The 26,443-nt window shown below is 39.2% G+C and overlaps 1 long non-coding RNA gene across 1 annotated transcript in view; it reads left to right on the top strand.

The window, feature by feature from the left end:
* Positions 1–4: 4 nt before the first annotated feature.
* The window catches only part of LOC115338588, a 187,311-nt gene continuing 160,872 nt past the window's right edge, over positions 5–26,443 (top strand). Inside the window, exon 1 of the long non-coding RNA XR_003922439.1 lies at positions 5–583. This is a non-coding gene — a long non-coding RNA (uncharacterized LOC115338588). The remainder of the gene's footprint in view (positions 584–26,443) is intronic.

The following is a 26,443-nucleotide window of genomic DNA, read 5'->3' as shown; positions in this document are numbered from 1 at the left end:
TGGCCCGGCGGTGCCCGCCGGCCAGCCGTAGCTGAAGGAGGGGCGCCCGAGGGGGCGCAGCCCGCCGCAGGTGCCTGCCGGCCGCCCGGCTGGGCCGTGGGGCAGCGGTGTGCCTGAGCGCCGCTGCCTCCGGCTGCTTAGAGCCGCTCAGGGAAAGCAGTCTTCACTTCGTTAACTTAATTCGCTTAATGGAAAGCTGCTCTTCCTGCCCACTGGTCGCAATACGCAGCACACGGGACACTGGGTCCGCAGAAGCGGGGGAAACGTAAATTCTCGTTCGCTCTTTCTGCCCACCCTTGGAAAGGACGCGGGCCGGGTCGTGTGGGGGAAGCGAGGGCAACGATGGCGGGGAGGAAGGCAGGCTGGAGGGCCGGGGGAGCCTGGCGCCTTCTCCTTCCCACTCCGCTTCTCCTTGCCACTGGAGAAGAGTGCATGGGAATGACCCCAGGTTAACGACTTCGCTTAAGGAATGAAATGACTAACGCTGTACCGCAGCTGAGAATCTCCCGTAGCGGCTTTGTTTAATGAACAAAATGACTAACGCTACTTCAGCCAAGAATTTCTCACGTAATCCGGATTTCAGGTAAGAGGAAAGCTTTTAAAGGTTAAAAAGGCAGGTTCTCTACATCATGTCATACGCGCTCTGTATGACCGAAAGTGATTTGAGTGTGTGAAACAGCTCTGAAGTAATCGAATTCCAAAAATGGTTAATTCCTCTGCATTCCCCGGCCTTTGTATGCTTGGCATGTGCTTCTGTGGAAAGCTGAGTGTCAGTGAACGAGAAGGATCCCGTCAGGCGATTGCGTGTGTGGTGAGGGAAAATTGGAGTGAGCTTGGCAACCCTGAGCAGTGACTGAGTTGGACTCTGAACTGAACTGTGTAAAACGCATCAGGCAATCAGACTGGCTAATGTATGAGGAGGCATTACTGCTCTACAGATTATCCCAGGAAATGCCTTCGGAAATTCTTGACCCAAAGAATGAGATAGCTGCAGAATTGTGTACATTAGGATAAAGCCAAAATGATTGCCTGCCCTTTTAACTTAAGAGATAGAGTATACCATCTGAAGTAGGCCTCTTTATTGCATAATGATTCATAGAAGAAAAACCTCAAGTGTCTCAAGATAAAAAACTGAGAGAGAAGAGAGATGATGGTGATGGTGAGAGCCCTGCCGGGAAAAAAAAAAATCAGCAAGAGAGAGAGCAAGAAAGAGGCACTGACTGCTCCTACCTGGACAGGGTTAACTGACAGGTAGTTGTAATTCTTAATGGTCAGCCCACTAAGCCCCTGTATATACCAGTGAGTTTCTCTGACGGATTGTCTCATGGAAGTCAAAGGGGCTGCTGCTCATGTGAGCTTGTGTCTTGGAGCCTGGGGTGTTACGATCAAGCTTTTCTTCATGTGGCAGTAAGTCAAGCCGAGGTTAGATTTGAAAGGCAGTGAGAGAAGCTCGAAAGTGTTTTTACATTAAGTGAGGAGATGGGGGCCGGCAACCAGAAACCGTCTCCTTCAAAATGAAAAATAATGTCCAAAATTTATCTCTTATTTCATCCAAAGGTGTGCGGATGAATCTGTAATCCTTTGTCAGAATATTCCTCGACGGGTATCGTGAGATTTTGTAATTCGGACCCATCTTTAAATTTTAAAGAATGCCTTTAAAACGCTAATTCAACTTTGAACTATCCGATTACACCAGAAATACACCACAATGATTGAGGTAAAAATCTGACCCATAATTTCAGCACATCCTACACTTCTAGGTTCAAATTCTTACCACAGTGTGTAAACCTAGCTTTGTTGACTTCTGTGGAGCTAATACCAATGTACACCCTTATAGCTGATGCTGGAATTTGACACTTAGCTCTGCTCTAGTAGGCAAGAGATGACTGACTTGTTTAAACACTTTTAGTGGAATTTACGCGTTGTCATTTGGATGTGTTCAAGAATGTGAGCTCTGTTAAAACTGGTAGCCAGGTCTTGGGAGTGCATGGATGTTTTATGTGATTAAGCCATTGTTCACTCTCTTGCCATGAATCCTGGAGTCACATCCTTTTCCTTACTTTCTCTGGAGTTCAGGGTCCTTTTATATTTTCTTTGAATATTCATTGCAGAATATATTTACAAGTCCAAAGCTTCTTAGTATTGCTTAATTTGAGACTGTAAAAAAAAGTAGTTGGAAAGAAGTAATGGATATACAGTAAATATTTGGGAGAACATTGATAATGGTTTCACTCCTGTGAGTGTAAATGTAATCTCACTTCATTGTAGTCATTGGCTCAGACTTAGTTAATATGTTCATGCTACCCTCAGAATTTGAATAATTAATTTCTTTTTCAGTACCCTTCATTTAATTGGTGATATACGCAGAATTAATTTGGACTTTTGCAGTTATTGTACACAGAATAATTTTACCTACTGCATAAAGCCTTCGGTGAAAAATGTCAGAGGTTTTTATAAACTCTGTTGACTTGAACAGATTAATTTTCAGTGTGAGGAGTGGGACCAAAGTATTGATAAGAGTATGGTTTGTGAAGTGCCAATGTTGGAAAAAAATCTGAGGAAATGTAGAGCTGGATCTTCAACTTGTCTGAGCTCTGTAATAGTTCACATTTTATACTAGTAGAGAGTATTTTGCTCTCTTCTTGCAGTCAGTATCCTCCTCCTCAGCAGAAAGCTGAAGAGCAAAGTGAATGTGCTATCATATCATATCATATCATATCACAGAGTGTTTCATGTCCATAAGCATAATGGTAAAGTATAAGGAAGAACAGCAGATCTGCTATGACAACAATATGCAAATTTTAAAAAAAGACTCAATCAGTGTGGTTTCAAGTATGGTTTGATTCTAGGGCAAACCACAAAGAAATATAAAGTTGCTATAATAGAAGTGAACTTTTCTCTGGATAAGACCTTCTGTCTAGAATCTCTTTATAATGTTATCCCTTAGCACACAAAAAGACTTTTTTTTTTTCATTTGAAGTTACATAAATAGAAAAAGGAATCTTAATAACGTATGCTGAGACTGTAATTTAGGGGTAATAGGACAGACAATGTACATTGGAATGATGCTACTGAAATGCATGGTATTAAAACAATTCACACCAGTTTATCTGATATGTTTCAGTCACATAGAAGGAAAGCTTTAAAAATATACAATATACCTTTTTATAAAGGTATAAAGTATATGAATATAAACATGTAAATATATAAAATATCAACTTCATGGCACAGCATTGAAGATACAGAGAGTTGGGTTGTTTTTTATTATTATTATCATTTTACAATTTAGCAAAGATCTAAAAAGTTTTTATGATGCACAAAATTCTTTTGGCTTGTTTTTGGTGGAATTCATTTTGCCTACTAGCTGAAAGGTAGACTTTCAGTCCAGGTTTGCTGCTTATGTCCTTCCTCTGTTAAATAGAGTCTTCAGAAGATCTCATTTATTTTAGGATGATATGAAACCCCTCCTAGAGGTGCTCTGTGTTTCCTAAAGAAACAGCTAACTAGTTTAGTTTTAGTGGCTAAAGTCAGATGAGAAGGATCTCACCATTTACAACTTTCCGAGGCATATCCTCTGTTGGCGTTTATTGTGCTATCAGTAAGGAAGCTAACGGTGAGCTCCCAGAGGAGATAGATACCTGCTGGAGGGGTGCAGATTTGAATGCAGGGCATGACCCTTCCCTTCTGGGGTGGAATCCAGAACATCATTGTTCGGCACATCTGTGTCATATCTGTGAAAGAGTCACTCTACATAAATTACAGTTAAAAAATATGTTGGTGCATATGTGCTTGACAAGGATACCCTGCTTATCAGTGTTCTTTCTTTGCAGGCATATTCACTATGCAAACCACAGCTGTAAGCTGCCTGCGTACACAAATTAGATTGGATATTTTTTGTCTTTGAAGTTCTTGCATCAAATGCAGACCTGTTCCCATATCAAAAAATGTGTGGGAAATCGCAATGTCTGATTAATGGATAGCTAGCTTATTGAGCTGAGCCTTAACCCCTTAATAAGCAGAGATATTTGTAGCTGAATTTCTTCGGAATTCTAATGGGTGCCCAGCACATTTGTTTACTGTTAGTCAGATTTTGGGGTTGGCAAAAGGTACTCTAGTTTGATGAGAAGAATATGCTTTAAAGGAATTAACTGTCGTGATAGGATTTTCTTACTGGAGTTGCATGCAGTTTTGTACTACTGAAGTACCAGATAAAAAGTGAAGCAATTCAATAATTTTTAAGCCTTTTTTTCCCTAGAAGGGAAAAGCATTTCTTTTAAAAAAATAGTTAGAATTTGCAGTATGAAGCAAAAAATATCCCCCCACTCTATTCCTGAAACTAAAAACGTTTACTGTACTTCAAAGTTCAAGTGGGTTTCCTTTGTCTATGAAGGAATAAAGAGGAAAAAACCTAGTATTCCCTATCAAAAGGCTTTTTCATGTACTTCCTTTGTCAGCAGTGGATCAAAGGTAACCTTAGATATAGGCACCTAGTCTCTGCCTCAGTAAAGTATTTCTAGTCAGTGAATCATTAGAGCATGTATTCAAATTCAAGTGCATGGTAGAGTTTCCTTGGTTTTCATTAGAATTCAGAGCATACTTGTGGACATGCATTTTCAAATGTTTTACTCAGCAGAGGTGAGCATAAGTACATATGTTTGTACATCTATATACTGGGACCTTTGATCCCATGAAGTGAATGAAAGCTGCTCATTTGCATCCCTTAGCAGTCTGTGTCCCAGTGTGTTTTTGTGTGTTGTAAACAAGCAGCTGCAGAGCTTATATTCCTCTCAAGATAATCACAGATGAAGTAAAAAAGAGACTTAAGTTTATGTTCACCTATCAAACAGAGCATCTCTCATCTCCAGCATTAACTTCATATTACACAATCAGGCAAGATTCAGTGATACACAAGACAGAACATACACATTTTACCACAACATGAAACCACATTTGAACAAAATGCCATATCATATACAAACCTTTACTCTGTCCTTTTCTTCTTTTAATTAGGCAGAAGCAATCAATTATTCAGAGGTCCAATAGAGCACTCTTAATAATGACATTACTTAATATTGCATAGTATCTTTTAAGCATCAGGGAAAAAGGCATTGAAAGATCTGTGCAATACATAGCTGGGTGTTGCTGGCAGCCATGTGGTAGAGAAAGTGAATAACATGTATATTAAAAAAGGACTGTGCTGTCATTACACAACTTGACAGATACGCATTTAAAATAACTAAGAGAAGCGATGAATAAACAGTAGCGTGCTCCTGAGAAGGAAGATTAACTTTGTGCTAGGAAGCGATGTGCCTGGGAGTTTCTTAAAGGCCAATTTCTTAAAATGTAGTGTCTAGAAGGGACTGAAATATAAAATGAAAAGCCTGTATTGTAATTTCCAAAGTCCTCTCCATGTTATCACAACATATGTAGCTGCCTGTTTTTTTCTACTTTCATGAAAACTGATAGAGCATCCTATATTACAGTTTATCTGTGTTACGCACTTGGTCTAGATTAACAAGATAAGGCAAATGCTGAACTTCACTGTTGAGCTGTAAAATAAAAAGTACTGGCATTTAGTCATTCCCTTATTCTGCACAAGCGTTTGCAGCAGTTTGACACAGCAGCTGTTGCACAATGTGCACATACAGAGTAACAGTAGACACTTTAGGAAGAACACAGACTGGAAGAGATTCTGTTTCATGTTGAGGAAGGAGACTGAATAACAAAATTGCCTGGTATAGTTATTTGCAGGCTTTTATTACAAACAATTCCTTGGGGGCAGGGAAGTAAGATGTCTTGCCAAGAGATTATTTTGAGCAAAGAAAATGATCTATGAAGTTTATGACTAAGAATCCTTGACACGCCCCAGTTGAAACTCCCATGCAGTCTGCTACTTAACGGAACTGCAAGCTGCATAATGTACATACATGGGATGAAAAGCGCATAGAAAATATGGGCACATTTCTTGCAATTTCAGATTGTGTCTAGCCTTTTCTTTATCCCAGAGGTCATAACAGCAGTGTTGAATCCTGCAAAGGCTTTCTCATTCCTGTAATTTTTAGATACATCATTAGCCCCGTTGACTTGCTTACATAAATAAGGACTACTGGCATGAGTAAAATTCTTCAGGATCAGGTTCTTACACTGCTTTATTAGAAATGCAGCCTGCTGTGACTCACACCTTCTAAATTCAAATCACATGTAGTATAATACCTGTAGCAACTACAGTCATCTCTCAAACTGTGTCACATTAATTACTATTGGGAATGGGAGGAAATTTTGAGAAAGTTGTCTTTGCAGCTTGTTTGATACCATAGTGTTGCCTAGTTGCACAGCATGTGGAGTGAAGTAAGCTGTCCTGGAGAGAGTCATCCAGGAGATAGACAAGTGTGATGTATAACACATACCTACCTCTCTCCCTTGAAAAAATAAAACTAATCTTTCCCACTATCCAGCCACCTCCACATTCACTGAAACTAAGCTTCTTGGAATATTTGAAATAGGACAATCTGGCAACTCCCAGTAGAATTAGAGAAACCAAATAATTTGATCTTTAGTGACGAAAACTTCTTATGGCCCTTTTTGAGGTTAAAGGCTTGGTCTGCAAAAAAGAACTAAAGCACAAGCACTGTGCTCTACAACAACAGTTCTGCCTAGGGATGCTTTCACTCAACATTAGGGAAGTCCTCTAGGAAATAACTGTGGGATATGTTGGCCTTAAATGCACAGCCTAGCATATTCTTTTATAGCCTCCCTTTGTTAGCAAGCACCTCAGTCTAATGAACATGGCAGTGGAAATAGTTGCTAGGACCTGAGAACGTAGACATCCAAATTACTTACTTTATCTTTGATTTGAATGAAGTGGAATTAGTAGGGGTAGATTTTTTTTGCCTAATTTTGTAAGGAAACGAGGCATATGTGATCATGCTCTATGTCTGTTTGACTATATCTGTGTAACAGACTGCTCTCTCCCTCCCCACCTGATAACTTTAAACCTGTTTTCAAACACAGTCAAACACAAATTTGACAGAGGAGCAGAAATCTTAAGGAAGTTCTAACAAGTCACATGAAAATTGGCAGCTGAAGACAGAACAGAGAAAGTTGGCAGAAAGACAACCCAAATGACACAGGTAAAGGTGTCAGTCAGCTGCTTCTATGAATCAGTTAGCTGCCAGATGGCCAGTCATCTGCTCCGTCTATGCTTTTTATTTGCAAGCACTCTTAACCAGCCCTAATGTTTGCTTCTTTATTCCCAGACAACATGCAGATGAAGTAAGAAGGAAACTGAGGACATAGAGTAGATAGATGAGGTTGTCAATATGAGAAGAAACTGGGGCTGTCAAACGGCATCTCAGAGCACAGAGAGCTAGGTGAAATGAGAAGATATGCAACATGGCATACAAGTACAAAGGAACCCAAACTACTACTTGTTTTTGTAAAAATTCTGTGTTGTAGACAGTATTCTAGAATGATAGCAGCAATGTGAGGGAAAAGAATAGAAAAATGGGATTGAGATCTTGGATGATTGTCTGTCTAATCCAGCCTTCTTCAATAAACCAGGCTCAAGTATAGCAGACCATCCCAAAGGGATAATTGCCCAACCTGTTTTGTAAACCTTTTGTTCAATAAAATTCCACAGCTTCCCCATGCAGTTTGCTTACACCTCTCTACTTGTAGAGGTGCTTTCATAATATGGTTTTCTTTATTGCAAATTGCTCTGATTTCTTCTTGTCCTTCCTTCAGTGAACATAGAGAGAGATTGGTTACTGTCCCCTTACAAGCAATCTTTCACACATGAAAGCCTGCTATCATGTCTCCCTTCAGTCTTTGAGACTAAACAAAACCAATTTCTTCAATCTTTCTTCATAGGTCATATTTTCTGAAGCTCTTCTTCTCCACTTTGGACTTTATCCAGCTTTTCTTTAGCTTTTTGAAAAGCATGGTAACCAAAACTCTTATGCAATGCAATGTTCCAGCTGAAGCCTGAATAAGACTTAGTGAAGAAAAATAATTACTCTCTTTTATATAGAATATTTCTGGTGGCATATGCTGGCATGACAGTGGTTTACTTTTTCTTTCCTTTAATTTTAGTTTTGCAACAGTGTTATATCATTAATCTGTATTCTGCCTGTGGTTTAATACAGGCCTCAAGTCCTGTCAATATTTTTTGTTGTCTTGCCAGTTATTTTCACATTGTATTTGATTTCTTCTTCCTAAGTACAGGACTTGGTCTTCACTGTGATGAAATTAGCTATTTTGCATAAAAGAGTGTTTATAGGGTAGAGCTCTTTGTATCTGAATATGGTTTTAGCCAACTTTGCCAAGGTAAGTGAAGACCAAGAATCTGATATACCTGCACAGAGCAAGCCAGGAAAGCTTATCATCTGTTTGGAAATTATTATCAGTGTTATAGCATTTATTACAGAAGTATTCAAGAATATTCTTTAAATATTTGTAGCGAGTTGTATTATTCAGTTGCGGGGGTGGAAATTAGAGGCATGAAGGTTTTGACAGTAACGTTTTCAAAAACAGCCGGTGCAAGTTTTGTGTTCCCGCAAAACAGCCTTAGATGTATCAGCCAAATGTAAGCAATTTGCTTCCTAAGAATAAGCCTGATTTCCTGCAATGGTGAAGGCATCCAAACTTGAAGGCTGTTTGGAAAATTTTGACCAAAGGAACCCATCTGAAAACATCAAGCCAAGGCAGAAATTGGAATGTAATTTGAGTGTCTCTATCTATGAGTACACACAATCTTATGTCTTGGCAAAGGGTCTGAAGTAAAATATACAGCCTTACAGCTACGCTTATTAACTCAGGCACGGCGCTAACCGGCAGTGTCTCTATACCACAGCTGGTGCATGTCTAGCTGGCTCAGTCTATGAGTGGAGTTAATGCAAGACTATCTACGTTGTCCATTTAGGAAAACACTGAATCTTTGTTTTCAGTCTTATCCTCAATGGGTGGATGAAGTGCTGTATTGCCTCACACTGGCAGCCTAACATTTTTCACAAGCGATGAATGTCAAGATTTGAGAACACCAGCTGCAGTTTTCGCTTAGGAGCTTTTGCCTACCTGAAGTTTCCCGGTGCAGAGTGGTGCTAAATGTACTTATCAAAAGAGCCGATTCGTCAATGCAGAGATACTCCTATAGCTTGCTAACTGTTGCGTGCATGTGTGCACATCCAGTACCCTTGCTCACATTCTCAGGCATGTACAGATTTAAAAGACATTGCTCTTGATCCAAAGTGCCTATCCTTTTTGGACATTTTTAATTCTATCTTTCTACTTTTCTCTCTTGTAACTGAATTTACTTATTGAGAAACAACTGTAGGCACTGTGTGAATTCCAGTATATGTATTTTCCTCTTACAGCCCTAGCTACAAACATACTCCATATGCTAAGAGCCCTAACAAAACCAAATGCTGGCTTTGTGGATGTGAACAACTTTTTTGCCATGCTAAAGAGAGAATATTATTTAACATACAGATGCAAGAAAACCAGAACTGCTAGAACATATTTTGGAATGTGAACAATAGTCACAAGCCAGCGATAAAGTACAGCCTCCAATTCACTTGTAGAAACATAAGCAGATAAAGCATGTATATATTGCATTTAATAAAGTATATATCCTCAGGGAGAGATAAACAGAGTATTTCTGCTTTTAGATGAAAATAGGAAAAAATGATTAAAATCAGGAAGACTTTTAGTTTCTGGGGTTAATAAATCTGCGTGTAGCTTTTCAGTTCATCATATGCTAGAAACTGCCCCTGTATTGCTGAATAAATCAGTCTGTGTTGCTTTGTGTTTGACAAGATGTTTATTTCTGAGCCAGTGATACTCCATACAAAATAACCTCTCTACGAACAAGTAGGAAGTCATGTTTAATCAGAGCTTTCAGGAGAGAGAAACTAAAAAAGCAGTGGAATGTGTGATTGGCATGAAAAAGTAGGCATTTTTCTCCACGCCTTCCTTTTTTCTCTGTTGGAGGATGTTATTTGAGGTCAGGTAGCCCATGTAGGCTGAAGATAAAAAAAAACCCCATAAATCCAAACGCCACTGCCTATGATACGTTAAGGAAAGGCATGTTTGTGGAGAAAGTCTCTGAGTACCTCTGGTCTCTGGATTTTAGAAGCAAGTAACTAAATAGATGAACTTAAACTGGAAACAGGGAATTCTGCACACCTTTTTGCACCCCAACATAAGGTTGTGAGAGAGGAATAGCTTTAACAAATTAGAATGTGATAGTAGTCAGATGTTGCTGTACCAGTTATGACCATGATTTTGGGACCTGAGCCTGAATGAGCTAGGTGCTATTGACTACATCATGATCCACATGTTTTTCATGCATAGTAGATTGTCAGTCAAAACACTCTTTTTCTTCTTTAATGACATCCTTATTAAGGGGAACAGATTGCTAGCCACATCTTATTCTGTTGGAAAGGAAACATGAGAAGTTTTCTTCATTCAACAAAGACATTCTGTGTCTTAATTTCTTCATACATAAACAAGATACTGAGTATATTAATAGGTTAAAGAGGACCGTATAACTGAATACACACAACTGAAATGCAGAAAGTATGTATGTAAAGGTTATGGGGTTTTTAATTGGCATACCACTTGTAACCACAAAAGGGAAATTTTTACAGTATTTATAATGCATGCATTGATACATTTATGGGGGGAATGCTAACTCATGTATGGTAATTCATCTGCTTTTAGAGCCTGCTGGCTTATTACTTTCTCCCTGTGAACGATGCTTTAAGAACACTAGCTTTTAGTTGTTTCATCATGCAAGGATGTTAGCGACACCAAGAGTATTTTCATTTATTTCCTTGTCATAGTTAAAGCATTTTTATAATTGCAAAACTCCTCTTTAATTACCATTGTTATTTCTACAGTGGGAAGCTCACCCTGTTTTGGAATGTTGGTTTTGTACTTAATTCTTTGCCTTCCCAGCTTGTGTAATTCTGCATAGGCAATTATTACAATGTAAACTTGTCTAGCAGCAAAATGACCACAGAGTTTTCCACATAAAGATGAGTGACTGTAGAGTCAGGTAGGAAGTGAAAAATTTGAACTTGAGTGGGAAAAAGGAAAAGAAGAGAACATTTATGGGAACATTTGGTGGGAGTACAAAGGATGAACAGCCTACACGTCTGGGCCTTGCCATTCACTTGCTTTGCCTGCTGTGTGGCAAGCCAAATCAGTTTTCTGTACCTCAGATCGCCCATCTCTTCAGTGAGGACCATAGTACAAACAGTAGGATAGTCATGAAATACATAGAGCATATTAAAGATATGATGCTGTTACGAATTCAAAGAGTTTGAAAAAAAATATATCTCTGTCAAATAGTACATTGCTTTTACAGATTCCACCAGACTTCTATTTACCCATTTCAGTCAAAAGCCAGCAGGAAAAAGAGGGTGACGAATTGTACTAGTTCTTTACAAAACTGCTTTAAAAAACAATTTAAAACCCAATGCTGTTTGCATTGGAAGGGGTGAGGAGGCTTTAGCTGAACTGCATTAGCAAAGTTTAAACCTTATGCAGGTGTCTGGAGTGAGGTAACAAGACATGGCCAAGAACTGAAGGCTCGGGGAGGCTTCTGGAGGGTGGGATAGTTGAAGATGACTCTCAGAGAGCAGGACTAAGTAGAAGAGGGCTGGGCCTTTTTTTTTTTTTTTTTTTTGTAGGTAAGCTCTTTTGTGCTTTGAAATGCTTTATATCTCTTGCACAAAAACCTCACAAAGGGAAATACTTTGGATTAAGGATTTGACAATAATGACGGGCCTGCTGGTTTTTGCACGCTTCATATTTTTAAGGCAGAAATTAGTTGCTATCCTCAGTCCAGAATTTAATTGGGTCTTTTGCAGGCTTCTGCATTCTCTGCTCAGCATCTTGCCGGGGTCCATTTAAATAGCTCTAACTGCCAAGCTACTAAATGTGCCCTTTCTGGGCTATATCTTTAGGGGTATAGAGAGTTACCAATGAGGACAGGAGTAGCAAGCTGTTACCAACAGCCTGGACTCTGATCCTGAATGACACATTTACATGAGCTCTTTGTTATTGTCTCCTCCTTTCTGAGTGTTCATATAGGATGTGATGTTAAGAAAATCACAGGGAATGATACTGGAGTGTTAATCTAGTAAGACCAGAAAGCTGATATGTGTGGGTATAGTGAACTTTTTTGGCCTGATGATCAAGTGACAGAATTCACTTCTTTTCCTGTCATTTGTATTTTGCTTTGGGTTATGTTCTCTTTCCAAGTTTTCAGCAAGAAAAGCATTTGTTCCTCAGAGCTTAGTTTTTGGCTGCAGATGGAACTCATTATTGAAATTCTAGCAAAGGGTATGGCTAGATATATGATGCAAAACTGTAGTCACTGGTGTGACCAATTTATCTGAAAAAACTACCACAGAACAGTGAGTGATGTACAGTGGGGTCTGGAGTGAGATACTGTACAACCTAAATTCATAAAATGCTGTAATATTCTCATGAACATACTGATCATTAGGTAAAAAAGAGTATCGGCAGCCATATAGTATGGGATTATAGAAGTTTATTATGTAAAGAAATGCACAAGGAAAATGTGGCAATTTTTTTCTTAAGGATAAACTTTGAAGCTACTGATAGAGCTATATTGTTGCTCTCTTCTGGTCCATTCATGCCTACAGTCATAGGCTCTATTTAATTTATTGAAGCTATGAGCAAATAAACATGTTTTCTGAGGATTTGCAACCAAACTGAATGCATTCCCAAGAGTTCCCAAGAGGTTTCATGGCTAAAATGTTCAGATAAATCTCCAGTCATAAGAATGCTTAACCAAAATACTGTAAAGACCATTTTACTAAGGAAAAAACAAAAGTAAACTCCTTTTGTGTACTGGAGAGATTCCTCGCAGTGATGAGAATTGGCACATGCAATGCTGTTAAGAAAGGAAAACAAGCATACACAATATAAAGTATTTAGAATCACTAGGCTTTTCATTTTGTTTATAATTTCAAAGATTAGCTGATCTCCATACAGAGAGGAAAAAAAAAGCCATAGTTTTGTTATAAAATTATTTTGGGAAAAACAGCTACTTTAAAGTTTCTTCCTTTCTGTGCATGAGTACAAATAAATGCCTGGCTGTATAGGTAGTCTGGGAATGGTACAAGTACAGCTTGTGCTTATAGGGTGTGCATGGTAGAAATGCACTTTAAGTAAGAACTGTCTATAGACACAGAATTAATTTACTGAATACTGTCAGCTAGAGCGTTAAGTGCAGTCTGCTTACTGAAACATTTGGAATCTGCGCTGCTGAGAATGTGACCTAAAAAAGTTGCCTTTAGACTTTTATATAACCTCATCTTGACCTGGCTGCATTTCAGCTGATGTTTTCAACAGTCAGTAACTTACACTCTTTCATGTGAGCAGCAGGGAAGACTTCAGACTGAGGGACAGCAAGTAGAGAAATTAATTGTCTAAAAAAGGGAGGAGGAAAAGGATGGAATGAGGAAAACATGAGAACAGAATCGCTGTGAAAGTTGGTGACGATGACAGTAAGATTATTCTTATTGTTTGGTTTTACCCTGGGCCCCATAAAACTTTAATCCAGTCATGTGGGGAAAGGAAAGTAGATTACTGTAGAAATTATTCATACAAAAGAACATACACTACAACATGCTTTCCTAGCAAAAGAGTTTGGGATCAGCACTCAGGATGTGCAGAATGGGAACAAATATTTGTTTTTGAAAAGACCTCAGAAAGAAATACAAAATATCCTCTTGAGATGGGAGGAGTATCACTGACAGTATGAGTGTGTCATACCATGTGAAGAGTAGAGTGGTTACTTGTGTGTTGCAATGGCCAGAATAACGAACAGTTGCTATGTTGCTAGAGAACAATACTGGTTATTTTTCCTCTGGTGGTGGTCTTTTTTTTTTCCTTTTTTTTTTTTTTTCCTGTCAGGTTTAGAATCTGATACTATCGCCAATAATTTGTTTGAGGGGTAAATGTAGCTGCAAAGAGCAAGTCTCTTTGCAGTTGTATGAAATCCTTAACAGGTTTTTCTACAAAAACCCTCAACCAACCCAGCTTTTCATTTTGGCACAGATTCAGTCATTAATTGGGTTTTGTTGCTGTTAGTAAATTGAGCAAGATAGTATTATGCTTTTTGAGGCAAGGTTATTGTTCCAAATAAAAGTCTGTTTGGAAGTTCCATTTGGGTCAGAAGTTGGTATCCATTCAAAGGAGATGGGAACACATCAAATAGAGAAAGATAGTAAAATTCTTTAAAATGCTTGAAGCGTCTTAGGCTCTTACACAGTTTGTGTAATTGAAACCTCCTCTATTTTCTTTTACCTGTACCTTTTGGTATAAGAAAACTTCAAACATTGCTCGACCTTATTTTTGGTGGCATTTTGCTGTAGCATTGACGGTCTAATATGATTTACAGCTTTAATCCAATGACTTGCAGAACCGTGTAGAAACTGAAGGTCAAAATATTTTTTGGAGATGGAAATTTTGGCTCTGAAGTCATTCTAGGTAGCTTTGGCAAATGTTCCCCGTGGTCTAGAATGCCACACTTACTTGTATGTTATTTGTATGTCCTGGATATAAATGATCAGACTTGTATACTGTCCCCAGGGGAGGCCTTTGCCATGTGTTTTACAATGTCATTGACCTTACTTAGCTAGAAATAAACTCACAAATACACACTGACACTCCTAATTATTTCAAATGATATGACTTATCACCCAATCTGGCAAAGAGAAATAGTCTTTTAATTTTTTTCTCCAGCCATGTACTTTTTGATAACCTTGTGATGGGATAGTCAATGGTCAAAATACCATCCTTCAATTCAGTCATCATATTGCCACTGGAAAATCTTCTTGCAGTAAAGGATGCTTCCTAAATGCTGCTCACTCAGAAATTTCTTAATGTGTTAACACCAGCAAGTGCTCCTCGTAAGTATCTTCTGTATGTGAGTTCACAAGATGTCTTAATCTCTTTCCTAGACTGCATTTTAGAGAAGGGGCCCATGTGACAGTCTGAACCAACTGAGCATTTATGCTTTAAGTGTCTGAAAATTACATGCAGCTTTTGTCATTGGCCAGCAAAGAAACTTGGCTTTTATCCTGTTAAAGGAAGTGATATATTCTGATGATAGACTCAAAAGAAATACGACCTCAGCTAGGTATTTGCTATCTACATAGACAGGGAAGACTGATGCAGGATCTTACACTGGTCAAAATTAGGTTTAAGGAATTAGGATCACAAAATGCCATGCATAAAGTAAAGGTTTTCTTGGTGAGGTGCCAAAGATGTCTGGCTGAGATTTCCAGAAAAAGGTGAAATTCAGTCTTGTGGCATTTTGTTCTGTTTTCAGTGTATACAGATTTTATCGTGAAATTTCTGGGGCCATAAAGTTTCTGTATTCTAGAATTCTTCAGGATGTGTATGTTCTCTCACACATACATGTATGCACACATGCATACCCACACCTTCCAGAAGAATCAACACAGCATGTCACATCAGTCTGGCACGATTACCTTCATTAGATGTTCATTTTTGCTCCTGACCTCTACCCACCCCCCTCCTTTAATTTTTGTTGTGAAGAAACAGGTCTAATAGCAGCGTTATTCCTGGATTAGTTAAGCTCTTTAGTGTATTGTCTATGGCCTTGTTTACCTTGCAAGAATCATTGAGCCTGAGCTGAGTCCCATAGCAATGTCACAGAGCACAATGGCTTGGCATGAGCAGTAGGCACAAAAACTCGGGACTATTAGCCTGGCATAGGGAATGGCAGTGGTGAAATGCTGCTGGCAGGTTATTTGAGCTGGCAAGAGATTGAGAGCTGCTGCCAAAAACCCAGCAGAGACCAATTTCTGCAAAAGATCAGAATGGCCTGCCTGAGGAAACTACTGTGTCCATCTATCCTGTGATAAATACTGGGAGTGATCTCAAAATCCAGTCCAATCGGTTTTGAAGAGCAGAAGAAAATAGCTCTTCAGGTTGCACTGTCCAATTGTGGACCTGGATAACAGGAGAAATAGTCTTCAGCACAACAGAGATCAATGTAAAGTTCCTTACTTAGGCGAACCCCCTCCTGTTCTGCCAGTTCCCAGCTCCTGGGCCTGGAGGACATCACTGAAAATGTAGAGCGTAGATAGTTTTCACTGTGGAGACCTCAGTGTGGAGTGAGGTTTATGTTTTAAGCTCCGATAGCAATTGCAGAAATATGGATGTCTATTTGGCGCATTTATCCCATTTCTGTTCTGGGCTGCAGTATAAATTTATTCTTGGGGTGGATCGTTGCCTGTACTCATAGTGTGGTTCTTGATCTCTTTTTTGTTTTTTCTTTTTTTCTTCACTGGGAACTGTGCAAAAGGCCTACAGTTCAGAGTCAGGATCTTGCATCTTCCCTCCCTAATGTCCTTGAATGCTTAATCTGAGAATTGTGATTTGTGAGCTAATTTGAAGTTAGATTTTAATGTTTAAGTTCGCAACCAACCTCCCCTCAAAATAGCCACTTGCAGTCATGAGTAAGAGCCTGGTATCAGCCTATTGTTTTTTATCTTAGGAAGTGAAAATACTGATTCCTAGCATGGCAGATGGCAATTGTTAGTTATGCACTGAATTTTCTTTTACTCTTCTCCCTCCAAATGTCATAGAAACCAAACTTTTTTCATTGTGTCCCAATGTGGATTTTTTTCTGAGAGGCTATTTGGATTTGACTGTGACCACAGTACTCTTGGCAGGCTTATAATAGACCTATAAACTCCCCAGTTGTGAGCGGCTGTTGGATGAAAGCATTAGTTTAAAGAATAGTTTCAGGGTATTCGTAGAAAATTCTGCAAGTTATCTTACCCAGCGGATTTTCACACAGTGGGTTTTGCATCACAGTTTCCCCCATGATTTCCCCATTTAATCTATTTGAGTATGAATCTTATTAACATATCTTTGTTTATAATTGTCTTCAAGGCAAAAATGTGGAAGGATTGCAATTCCAGAATGTTTTAAATCCAAATAACATGACCAAAGAAAAGTCTGGAAAACAAGGGGGGAAATCAACAGTGAAGAACAAAGGAAGGCTGCTAGCAAGATGAGGAAGGGGACTGGACTCTCCCAGAGCTTTTGCTGAGCCCTACCAGTCCCATCCTGCTCCTCTGCGCTTCTCCAACATGTCTCCTTGCTGATATGCAAGCCTGGAGGGAGGGTGAGGAGTATTTGAAGCATGGAGGGGAATTTATCTGCATTCAAAGCCACTCATAGCCACTGGAAAGCTCCTACTGGCTTCAATGAGCTTTTATTCAGGACCCTGAGCTACTGCAGGCTCCTGAGTGAACCTCCACTTCCAAAGAGAATAAATGGCTTTGTTTTAGGCCAGCACGTCGTAGTGAGTCACTCATCCATTTGTTGCAGCATGCCCAGCAGAACTGTTTGTTCCAGAAATGAGCCTAAACCCTAAATGCCAGATCCAGATTCAGCCTTTCCTAAAGTTCAGGGGTGTTCCTGTCTGGCGGCTGCACAAAATCCCTTCCCTTTTGCCATAAACAGTATGTGTCCCCCTCTGTCTCTGGAGGAGAGATGCTATTGAATTGCCATTGTGCATATCACAGGGAAAGCTAACAAACTCAGAAGTCAAATTTTAGAAAGTCTTCATTTTGCCCAAGAAAATGAAACCAAAAAACACACTGTACCCCTTCCTCCCCTGGCCAAAAAATCTAATTATGAACTGCTGTCTCAAATTGTTTTCAATCCTGTGTGACTTTACCAGGCAGGACTTTGAGGCGTTTTCAGTTTGTAGGCTAGTTGTTTACTAAATCTTACAGTGTTTGCCTTTTCTTTGAAAAAAAGCTAAAGCTGGGAGTGTGAGTGTGCTGGGAGATTTAGTGCATCTGGCAGCTGCAAAATAATGATTTTCAGCCAATGTGTTTATGAAAGAACAAGGGGAAGAAAAAGTTATAAAGTATATAGTAATAAACAGTGTGGTTCCCATGTTGTTCTTTTCCATGCAACTGCTACGGTATATGGCATCTGTGAACAAACCTTAGATTGGTATCAAACTTTCGCAAAAGGTTTGATGGAGCTCTGTCTCTTCTTGCACTGTTCTGACCTTACGTGTAGCTGGCTTGATTCATGTCTTGCTCATTTGCGATTTCTCTCTCTGAGATCAACATTTTTTTATCATCAGCAACTAGGTCACATATTTTATTTCAGTGAAATCTGCTGATTTTGCTTCTTGGCAAAGTAATAGAAAATTGGCCTCAGAATTTGTGAACTGCTGGAAGAGATAAAATTTTTGTGTGACAGGATCAGGACACATTGTCCCTTTGAGCTAAGTCATTCAGTGGCACAAATATAGCCTGACCCATCTGCACCAACACATACCAAAATCAAAGCAAAACTTGATTTCCAAACAAAACCAAAGAAAACTTTCTACAGACAGCATCTCATAAACCTCCAGTGAGCCATTGGCATCTTCTAGGCACTTCAGTCAGACTCCAAAGGGAACCAGGTCCTTCTGGCTTCAGGCATTTCTCTCTTCCCCACAGCTTCCCTTTCCTTGCTTATCAGTTGGACAGACTTCCCTGAGTTTTCACAAAGTCAAACTCACACATGCCTAGGAGGAGGGGCTGGGAGACAGCATTTGCACATGACGGTCCATTGGTAATTTAGCCTCTGAGATGGTATAGGGACAAGAAGTGATGCTATTGACAATAGAATCATTGAATCATTAAGTTTGGAAAAGACCTCTAAGATCATCAAGTCCAACCAATGCATGTGATAGAATTCATTTTTTTCATTTGCTTTTTATTTATGCGATGTAGCCAGATGTAGCTAGGACAGATCCCTTGCAAATCATCAGTAAGTTAGTGTCTACACCAAACACTGGCTGAAGGTTTAAATAATCTAGCACACTGCTCTGAAATGTTGCTTATCATGTTTTTCTTTCACAGCTTTTGCGGTACCCTTCAGGTTAGATTACTCACTCAGGATATTTTTTCTGTTTCCCAATCTATGGTATGTGTCTGCTTACTTTTAAATAAATGCTAAAGCTGTTAAGGATCAGTTGGATGCCAGTGCAAAAGTTCAAGTCCTGAAATGTCCATTCCTTTCCCTCTGTCTGTTGTCACTTTAAGTGGACTGAGGAAGTCTATAGTTTGTTACTGCTGTTTCTCAGTAAGACTTTAGAAGCCTAAATGCATTCAGATGTGTTGAGTGAGGCTCAGAAGAAATGTCCTGACAGTATTTTAGATGGAAGCCATTTTAAAGTTAATTTCCTTTCAGTAACAGGCTCTTTGACTTGTTAAGGTTAAATGTGTATACATTGACATATATGAAACAGGATTGTCGTATTCCTGCGGTCTCATCCAGAACTGAAATGACTATATGCTTCAGCTGTAGCATTATGCCTAAGTATTAGCTAGGTACTTTGGTACAGAGAGGATTATTGGGAAATCATGAACTCATTGCAAAATCTCTGCAGGTATAAAAAGTAAAAGAAATCTATGAAAGATTAATTAATATTCTTCCATTCTGACTAAGATTGTTTTATAACCTGGAGGCAAAAATGTTTTTCTTTTTGTGTCATCTAATAGGCCTCCCAGAATGGATTAATGCAAGTCTTCAGTACATATTCATGAATCCTTGCTCCCCAAAGAGCTAATAAACTTATTTCTGGATTACATTCTCTCTGTATGACAGCAACATTTGAACTACATCACACTGCAAATGCGAGAGTCATAGAAATGACAGATGGAAGTGACTTACTAGATCTCTGAGTTCTTCCATTAACATGTCATCATAATGCTGAGATCATTCATTTTCTCCCCTTAGGATACTACATTATATATAAAAAAATCAGACAATGAATTCCCTAAAGCTCAACAGGTGTCCCTGAAGTTTGGTACTCCCCTGAGTAGGGACAAGCCTTTAGAAAACTGAAAGAACACAACAAAACTAAGCTTTCCTAAACCAGGAGGCTTTCAACAAGTCTGATGACTTAGAAGAACCTTCCCTAAATCCCCAAAGATCCTTCTGCCTGCCAAAAATCCTCCTACCTCAGCTTCCCACAAACTTAAAGTAGCAAATAATTTAAAAATTGTTTTGCATAAGAAACTTTTCTGATTTACTTAAATGTTGCAGAACCAAATACTCTTCCAATTGAAGTATCTTTTGAAGGGACATGTGAAAATGTTTTCTGTTAAAGATCCACGCTAAATGGATTGTTATGGCTACTTCCCAGCATGATGCAAAGTCTCACCTGCTTCTGTTGTTACTTTTAAACTTCCTAATTCTATAAAATGTGAAAATTCAAGACCATTTTTTATTATATGCCTGGGACTGAAAATGCATAGGCATCACTTCACCTCTGAATACAGTATGATTTAAAGGAAATGTTCTAAAAATAATTTGACTTTGCCCTCTGAAAATAATTAATGACCTTCAATTCCAGATGAGTGATTCAGTTAGCAATGTTGGAGACCACAGGTATGAAACCAAAATGGAGTAGGAATCCAGTGGGTGCTGCTCTGTCCATTGACACTGCCTTATAACAGTGCCTCTTGTAGGGCTAACACATGTTTTTTTCTTTGGTGCTAAAACAGTTTTTGTTCTGATTTTAAACAAAAGCGTGATCTTAATTATTTGGCAAGTACTTAAAGATGTTATTCTGCACTTTAATAAGGAGAGGGTAATAATTCTGGTGGTTTTATTCCACAGTTTACCATGACTAACTTCTGAGCATAATCCCTGCATGAAATGTTAAGGCTCAGTAGAATGCACTATTTTTCAATACTGCTGTGTCATGGAAAATGCCATTACTGTGCATTGTTAGGCAGTGCTACCATCTTCCATACTGTCTTGTCTGCCTCTCACAGCTTAATGAATCGAATCCTGAATGATTTAAAGATACTTTATAGAAGAGCCTGTGCCGCCTTAGAAGAAATGTAAATTGATAGTATCAACACAGTTATTTTGTCATAATTGGTTGATATGCTCACAATTACTTTTAGAAGATTGAAAAAAACTATCTGTAGATCTTTCTTACTACTCAGCTCTGATACAATTTCAGAAACATTTTCTAAAAGGGATCCAGAATCATTTTAAACAAGTGAAGAATCACTGAAATTGGCATGATAAATGCTATTGGAAAACTAATATGTTTTGAGCTAAACAAGATTCCCCCCCTCCTTCCCCCCCCCCAAAGGACAGAAAAACATAATGCAAGAAACAGGCTGTTTGCCTGTTTAGCATTCCATCGTCTGTAGAGCATGGCAGTAATTTGATATACAGTTGACCTAGTCCCATGCTACCGTATAGTGCTTGGTGGAACTGCAGGTCAAGCTCTGCTCTTTGCTCCCAGGCTGGCTTTGTGCTCGGTCTCTTGGTGCTCTGCGTTACATCCTTAGCCAATTCAGCAGCAGTATTACACATGCTCACGAGGGAATCTCTGTGCAGCCTTTCTTGCTAGGAAGGATAGGCTGCCTCATATGAGACCTTGCATGTGGGAGGAGTACACAAAAGAATAGGATGATTCAGTCCTTAGAGAAGGAAAATGTAGCAGCAGACTGATTGTTGGAGCTCTGTCTGGGCAAACTGGGTTTGATTCCTGATATGGCAGTGCCAACTTGTTGATGATCTTCCCATCAGACCTGCATTTGACTTCTAGCCTTTAGAGCGCTAACAGGCTGTAGGGCTGTCTTTGTTGGAGGGCAGAAGATAAAACAAACAAGCCAATTCCAAGTTTTGGTTCAATCCAATTGCCATAGGAGCTGCTTGTTTTTATGTTAAAAGGTTTGGCTTGGTAGTGTGTTTTTTTCTTACCCTCCCCTCCCCTTTTTTAAAAGTAAGTATTAATAGGGCATGTAAATATTTCCATGTACTGCTTTGGCTTTTGCAGTTCAACCTCAGCCCTTGTGTCAGCTTACCCTTCCAAGATGTGAATATCTGCATTATCATAAAAAAAGGAGGTGAAGTTACAGGTTTCCTTGAGGACATTCAATATCAAGAAGCTCATGAAAAGTTCCCACAGGAATTTCAAGAAATCCCAACCCTTTTCTGGCTCATTAAATTCCTACTTGTGCTTGAGTCAACCCATTCTTTTGTAAGGCCTCATATTTCTGGAAAAGCTATCAATGAACAACATCTGCTGGCACTAGTGCCCATTTTCTGTAAAGAACTTCTAGTTGTTGTTTTATGGTTTCCCCATATACATCTCCCATGTCTAAAGCAGAAGGATGACTGGAGATATCCCAGTGTCTGTCACGCAGTATGTTAACACCAGAAAGCTACATGATTTCAACAGAGGAGATATAAGAACTTTAGATCAAGTTGTATGAGTGGAGTAACCATTTTAGATTTTATAATTGTTTTCATAGGTGTATAGAAAAATTAGGTGCAGATATATTTTTCTATGTTTGTCACCATTTGCTCCATTAAATCAGGCTATAGCATCAGTTGAGTCAATATTTTCATCATTATTTTAATCAGAAGATGTTCATATAAATAAATAAGCCAGGATACTCTTTCTCTTGTAGTGGATCTAGGTTCCTGCAACTTCCACTGAGACTCCAGCTGAGTCAGTTGAAAGTAAAACATACACCACCAATACTACAGTTTTGCACATGGATTTAATTTTGAGGCTTAATGTGGAGGGTGAGTGGTGTGACTATTCAGTCTTTTCTGAGTTGGTAACTTATTTAAGGCAGGAGATGCTTTTTGTGTTCCCTGAAGTAGTAATTGTGGGACCAACCAGTGCATTGTGATTCTACAATTTTTAAAAGGTTAAGGTAATTTAAAATTTGATATTAGGTAATGCTGCAGCCCCGTAGTTTTATTTTAATTTTCTGTGAATGTTCCCCGTAGCAATGCTAGATGTTTTAGGCGGTCCAATCAGATCCAGTGGTCTGCATCTACATTAATTAAATACTCCCATCCACAAACTAAAAACTATGAAAAAGCTATACAAAGAATTAAAAAAATAAGAGTGACAACCTAGAAAATGGTAGACCCAATATTGGTTTTAGCATGTGAGTAAATATTTGCTGAAGAAAAATTCCCCTGCACTTTTTCTCATTGATTTTTTCCTGTTTTGAGCCAAAGACTTAGAGCCTGGTAACTTTGATGTTTGCTGTATCACAGACCTTGGTGTTACTAATTCCTTGATGCCATGGGAAAGTACCTGCCTGTAGGAGGTGGAATTTTACCTGCTTGTGTGAGAGTCTCCAGCTTACATTGTGCGCTTCAGATATCCTGAACCCAGCTCTTTTCCTTGTCCTAAGGCAACAAGTTGATGCCAGAAGAGAAAGCATCAGAAGAAACACAAAACTTTTAACTCAGGTGTCTTCTAGAATATCAGCTTTCATCCAAGACAGTCTTTGAGGATCTCACATATGGAACCTCTGAATGAGCACGAGCAAATTTTAATAAAGGAAGATATTTAATGGCCGTTACGGTATGAATAATATTTTTTCTCTTGGGGTAGATGTGTTATCACCAAATGGTAGAAATGAGACTAGTCATCGATCTCTCTAAAGGTGGCTGCATAAGCCCTCATTTGAATGGACAGTGTGCTGGGAGGTGATGTAATTATGCACTGCCTGGAGTTGTTGCCAAATGTATTGACTAGGAGGCTGAACAGGCCAGTACAAATCCTTTTCCCCCCCAAGGTTCAAAGTCTAAGAGGAGCAAAATACAACTGTAGCCAATGACTGGCTGGCTGGAGCAGGAGCCCTCAAAATCTGCAACATCAACACCATCACACCATCAGCAGCCAGAACTCCAGTTTGAGAAGCAGGTGTAGCACAATGTCAAGAAGGCAAAGTTTAGGGCAGAAGCAGTGTGTAGGGTGGTGTCAATGAGTTGATCTGTCAACTCAATGGATAGCTAAGGAGTTCTACGGGGAGGTTTGCCTTTTCCTGCCTTCTACCCCAGAGATTTACTTGCAAGGAGTACAGTCAGCTTTGCATGTTCTTAGACACATTATGGACTTGGAGAGACATGAAGATAGTGAATTTGAACTCAGCGGCATTGTTGTGTTTTTCTGGCAAGTCTTTTCTTAATCAGTATAAATGATTTCCATCCACAGCAGAATTGAATCCAGACCAGAACAGAGGATCTCAGTCTGCTCATTCTGTGGGAGGGCTCAGATCGGGATGTGGCTCCAGCCTTTTTGGCTTAAACCCTTTTCTTGTCTGTGTTGTGGTTTTATGAGTTGATATAGCAAATATGTGACATTTGCTCTCCTTTTTCTTCTCTTGGAGTTTTCAGAGAGATGAGAGTTCCCGCTGTAGTATAAGGCAGAAAACAACAGAAGAAGCAGCAGTCTGAATAATAACGGGCATTCTGTGCAGAAATCTCCATGCCTGGAGAACAATTATTTGCAGCCTCATAAAGGTTAAGGATGTGATGGATGTTAATGCATAGACATTTGTGGTTGTTCATGAAACAGTCCATTTTCGGGAGGAGCAGAGACACAAACATAATTTTCTCCAGTGGATGTTACCAAGCTAAGAAGTCCCTCTCTATATCTCAGGAGGTTCTAAAGGGGCAGCATTTCTAGCACAAAGAAGCAGTCTTACTAAAGAATCTCAGTACAGTAATATGAAAGATCAGATTGAGTTCAGACAAGTTCTTTCTGGTAGTTATTTGGAAACATGAAAACATTATCTAAAAAGGAAGTCCTTTATTGGACACACAATCCTCGTGTTTTTAGTCAGATGGAGATCTGACTTTGATATTATGAGTTTAGTGCTTAGAGACCACTGATACCATCCCTCCATCTGGGACAGCACGGTCTCTTTAAAAATACATTTGCTAGGCAACATATCCATCTGCTTACAACCGCAGAGAGGAAATAGTTTGGATTCTGGAGAAAAGCTTCAAATACAAAAAAATAGCAGGTAGTCTACTGGTGTGTTAGGAAATTGTCAGTATTGCATCGTCAATGAGATTCATCACATCTAGTTTTAGACAACTGAAAGTCAGGCATCTAATCTAATCTAGTTGCCTGGGCACCTCTTCTATACAGTAGAGAGAGATGGACACTTCCAGCAAGTGACTCATCTCTTTGAAAGAATAGTGCCTAAGATAGCTGGAAGGATTCACTTTCTGGGTGATCCTGTCTCTTTCCAGTTGTTATAGAGGTAACATGGAAAATACCTAGATTTTAGATGAACTGAATCCTTCCCTATATTTCTTCCCATTGTGGTGTGGAGAGGCAGTGCTTCAGTTGATACAGGTGCTGTGGAAGGCATTAGGTTGAACCAAGCTAGTCAGGAGTGGTGGTATAAGTGTTTGTGCATCAAAGTCTGTAACACTGTGTATTTCACTTAAAAAGTCATAACAGGTAAGCAAACAGTGCCATACTAAAGTATGAAACACACTCCTGTCTGAGCAACAGGAACATTACCTGACCACTTGAAATTCCTCAGAGCTCTGCAGCTATTACAAGTGTAATGGTTAAAAGCAGTCCCATGTCATTTAAGACTAACTAACTGGTTTAGGTACCTTGAGTTCTAAAGCTACCTGCAATACTTTTTGTGTTATGCTTTTGATGGGTTTTTTGTTTGTTGAGCTTGTAATATTGTCACTCATGTCCCTTTGGTGGACACCAATTGTCATAAGTCAACAACTTCAGGACCTGTCCACAACATTGTCTCACTAAGCAGGGTATTTATGCGGAGCTCGGGCCTTTGTGCTGGGCCTTTGTGCGGCTTAGGAGTGTAAGGAACAAGAAAAGATGGATACTGAAGAGACTGATTTTCTTGACTTTTTTGTATTTCTTGGTAATAAGCAACAGGTGAGAACTCATCCCTCCCTTTCTCCCCAGAGTATTTGAAATATAAACAGAATCTTTTTTTTTTTTTCAGAATGCTTTTCTCTGTTGTTTTATTTCCTTCATGAGATGTCAGAAGCAATTAAAAAGAGAAGTTGGAACAGTTCCCTTTTGGCCAGAGCCAACTTCACTCATGCTACAGTGACCTGGCTTGGATTGATACTTTCTTTGCTGCCAAATATTCCAGATAGCCATCTAAATTCAGCAAAGAAGTACTACAGTGTGTGTATAGGCCTGTCATATGCTTCTGGTGCATCTGCTCTGTTATACCTGCCTAAAAATGACAGAAGCATTGAACTGCTGCAGTTGAAAGGCTTGTCAACACTGCAGCACTCAGAACTTGTCTTACAAAGATATTATGCAAAATGCAAAGAAATAATGCTCAGCTACATATTTCAACCTTCAAACCTCTACCAGTCTTCATACACATACATACATCTCCTTGATCCACAGTCATCTTCTGAGAATGGGGTTGAGCTGTGTTGCATATTTGACATTATGTTTAAGCTAAGGAAACCATTTTTCCCTCATTTTGATTGCTTCTATTCTTAGAACAGGGTTTGAAAGGCAGTGGATAAATATGCACTGGTAATTTTGGACTTAGATTTCGGTATGTAC

The sequence above is a fragment of the Aquila chrysaetos genome, chromosome 2 (genome assembly GCF_900496995.4).
Source record: "Aquila chrysaetos chrysaetos chromosome 2, bAquChr1.4, whole genome shotgun sequence".
Taxonomy (NCBI): domain Eukaryota; kingdom Metazoa; phylum Chordata; class Aves; order Accipitriformes; family Accipitridae; genus Aquila; species Aquila chrysaetos.
Note: the sequence above shows the minus strand (reverse complement) of the source record. Positions and strands in the feature narration are given on the sequence as shown.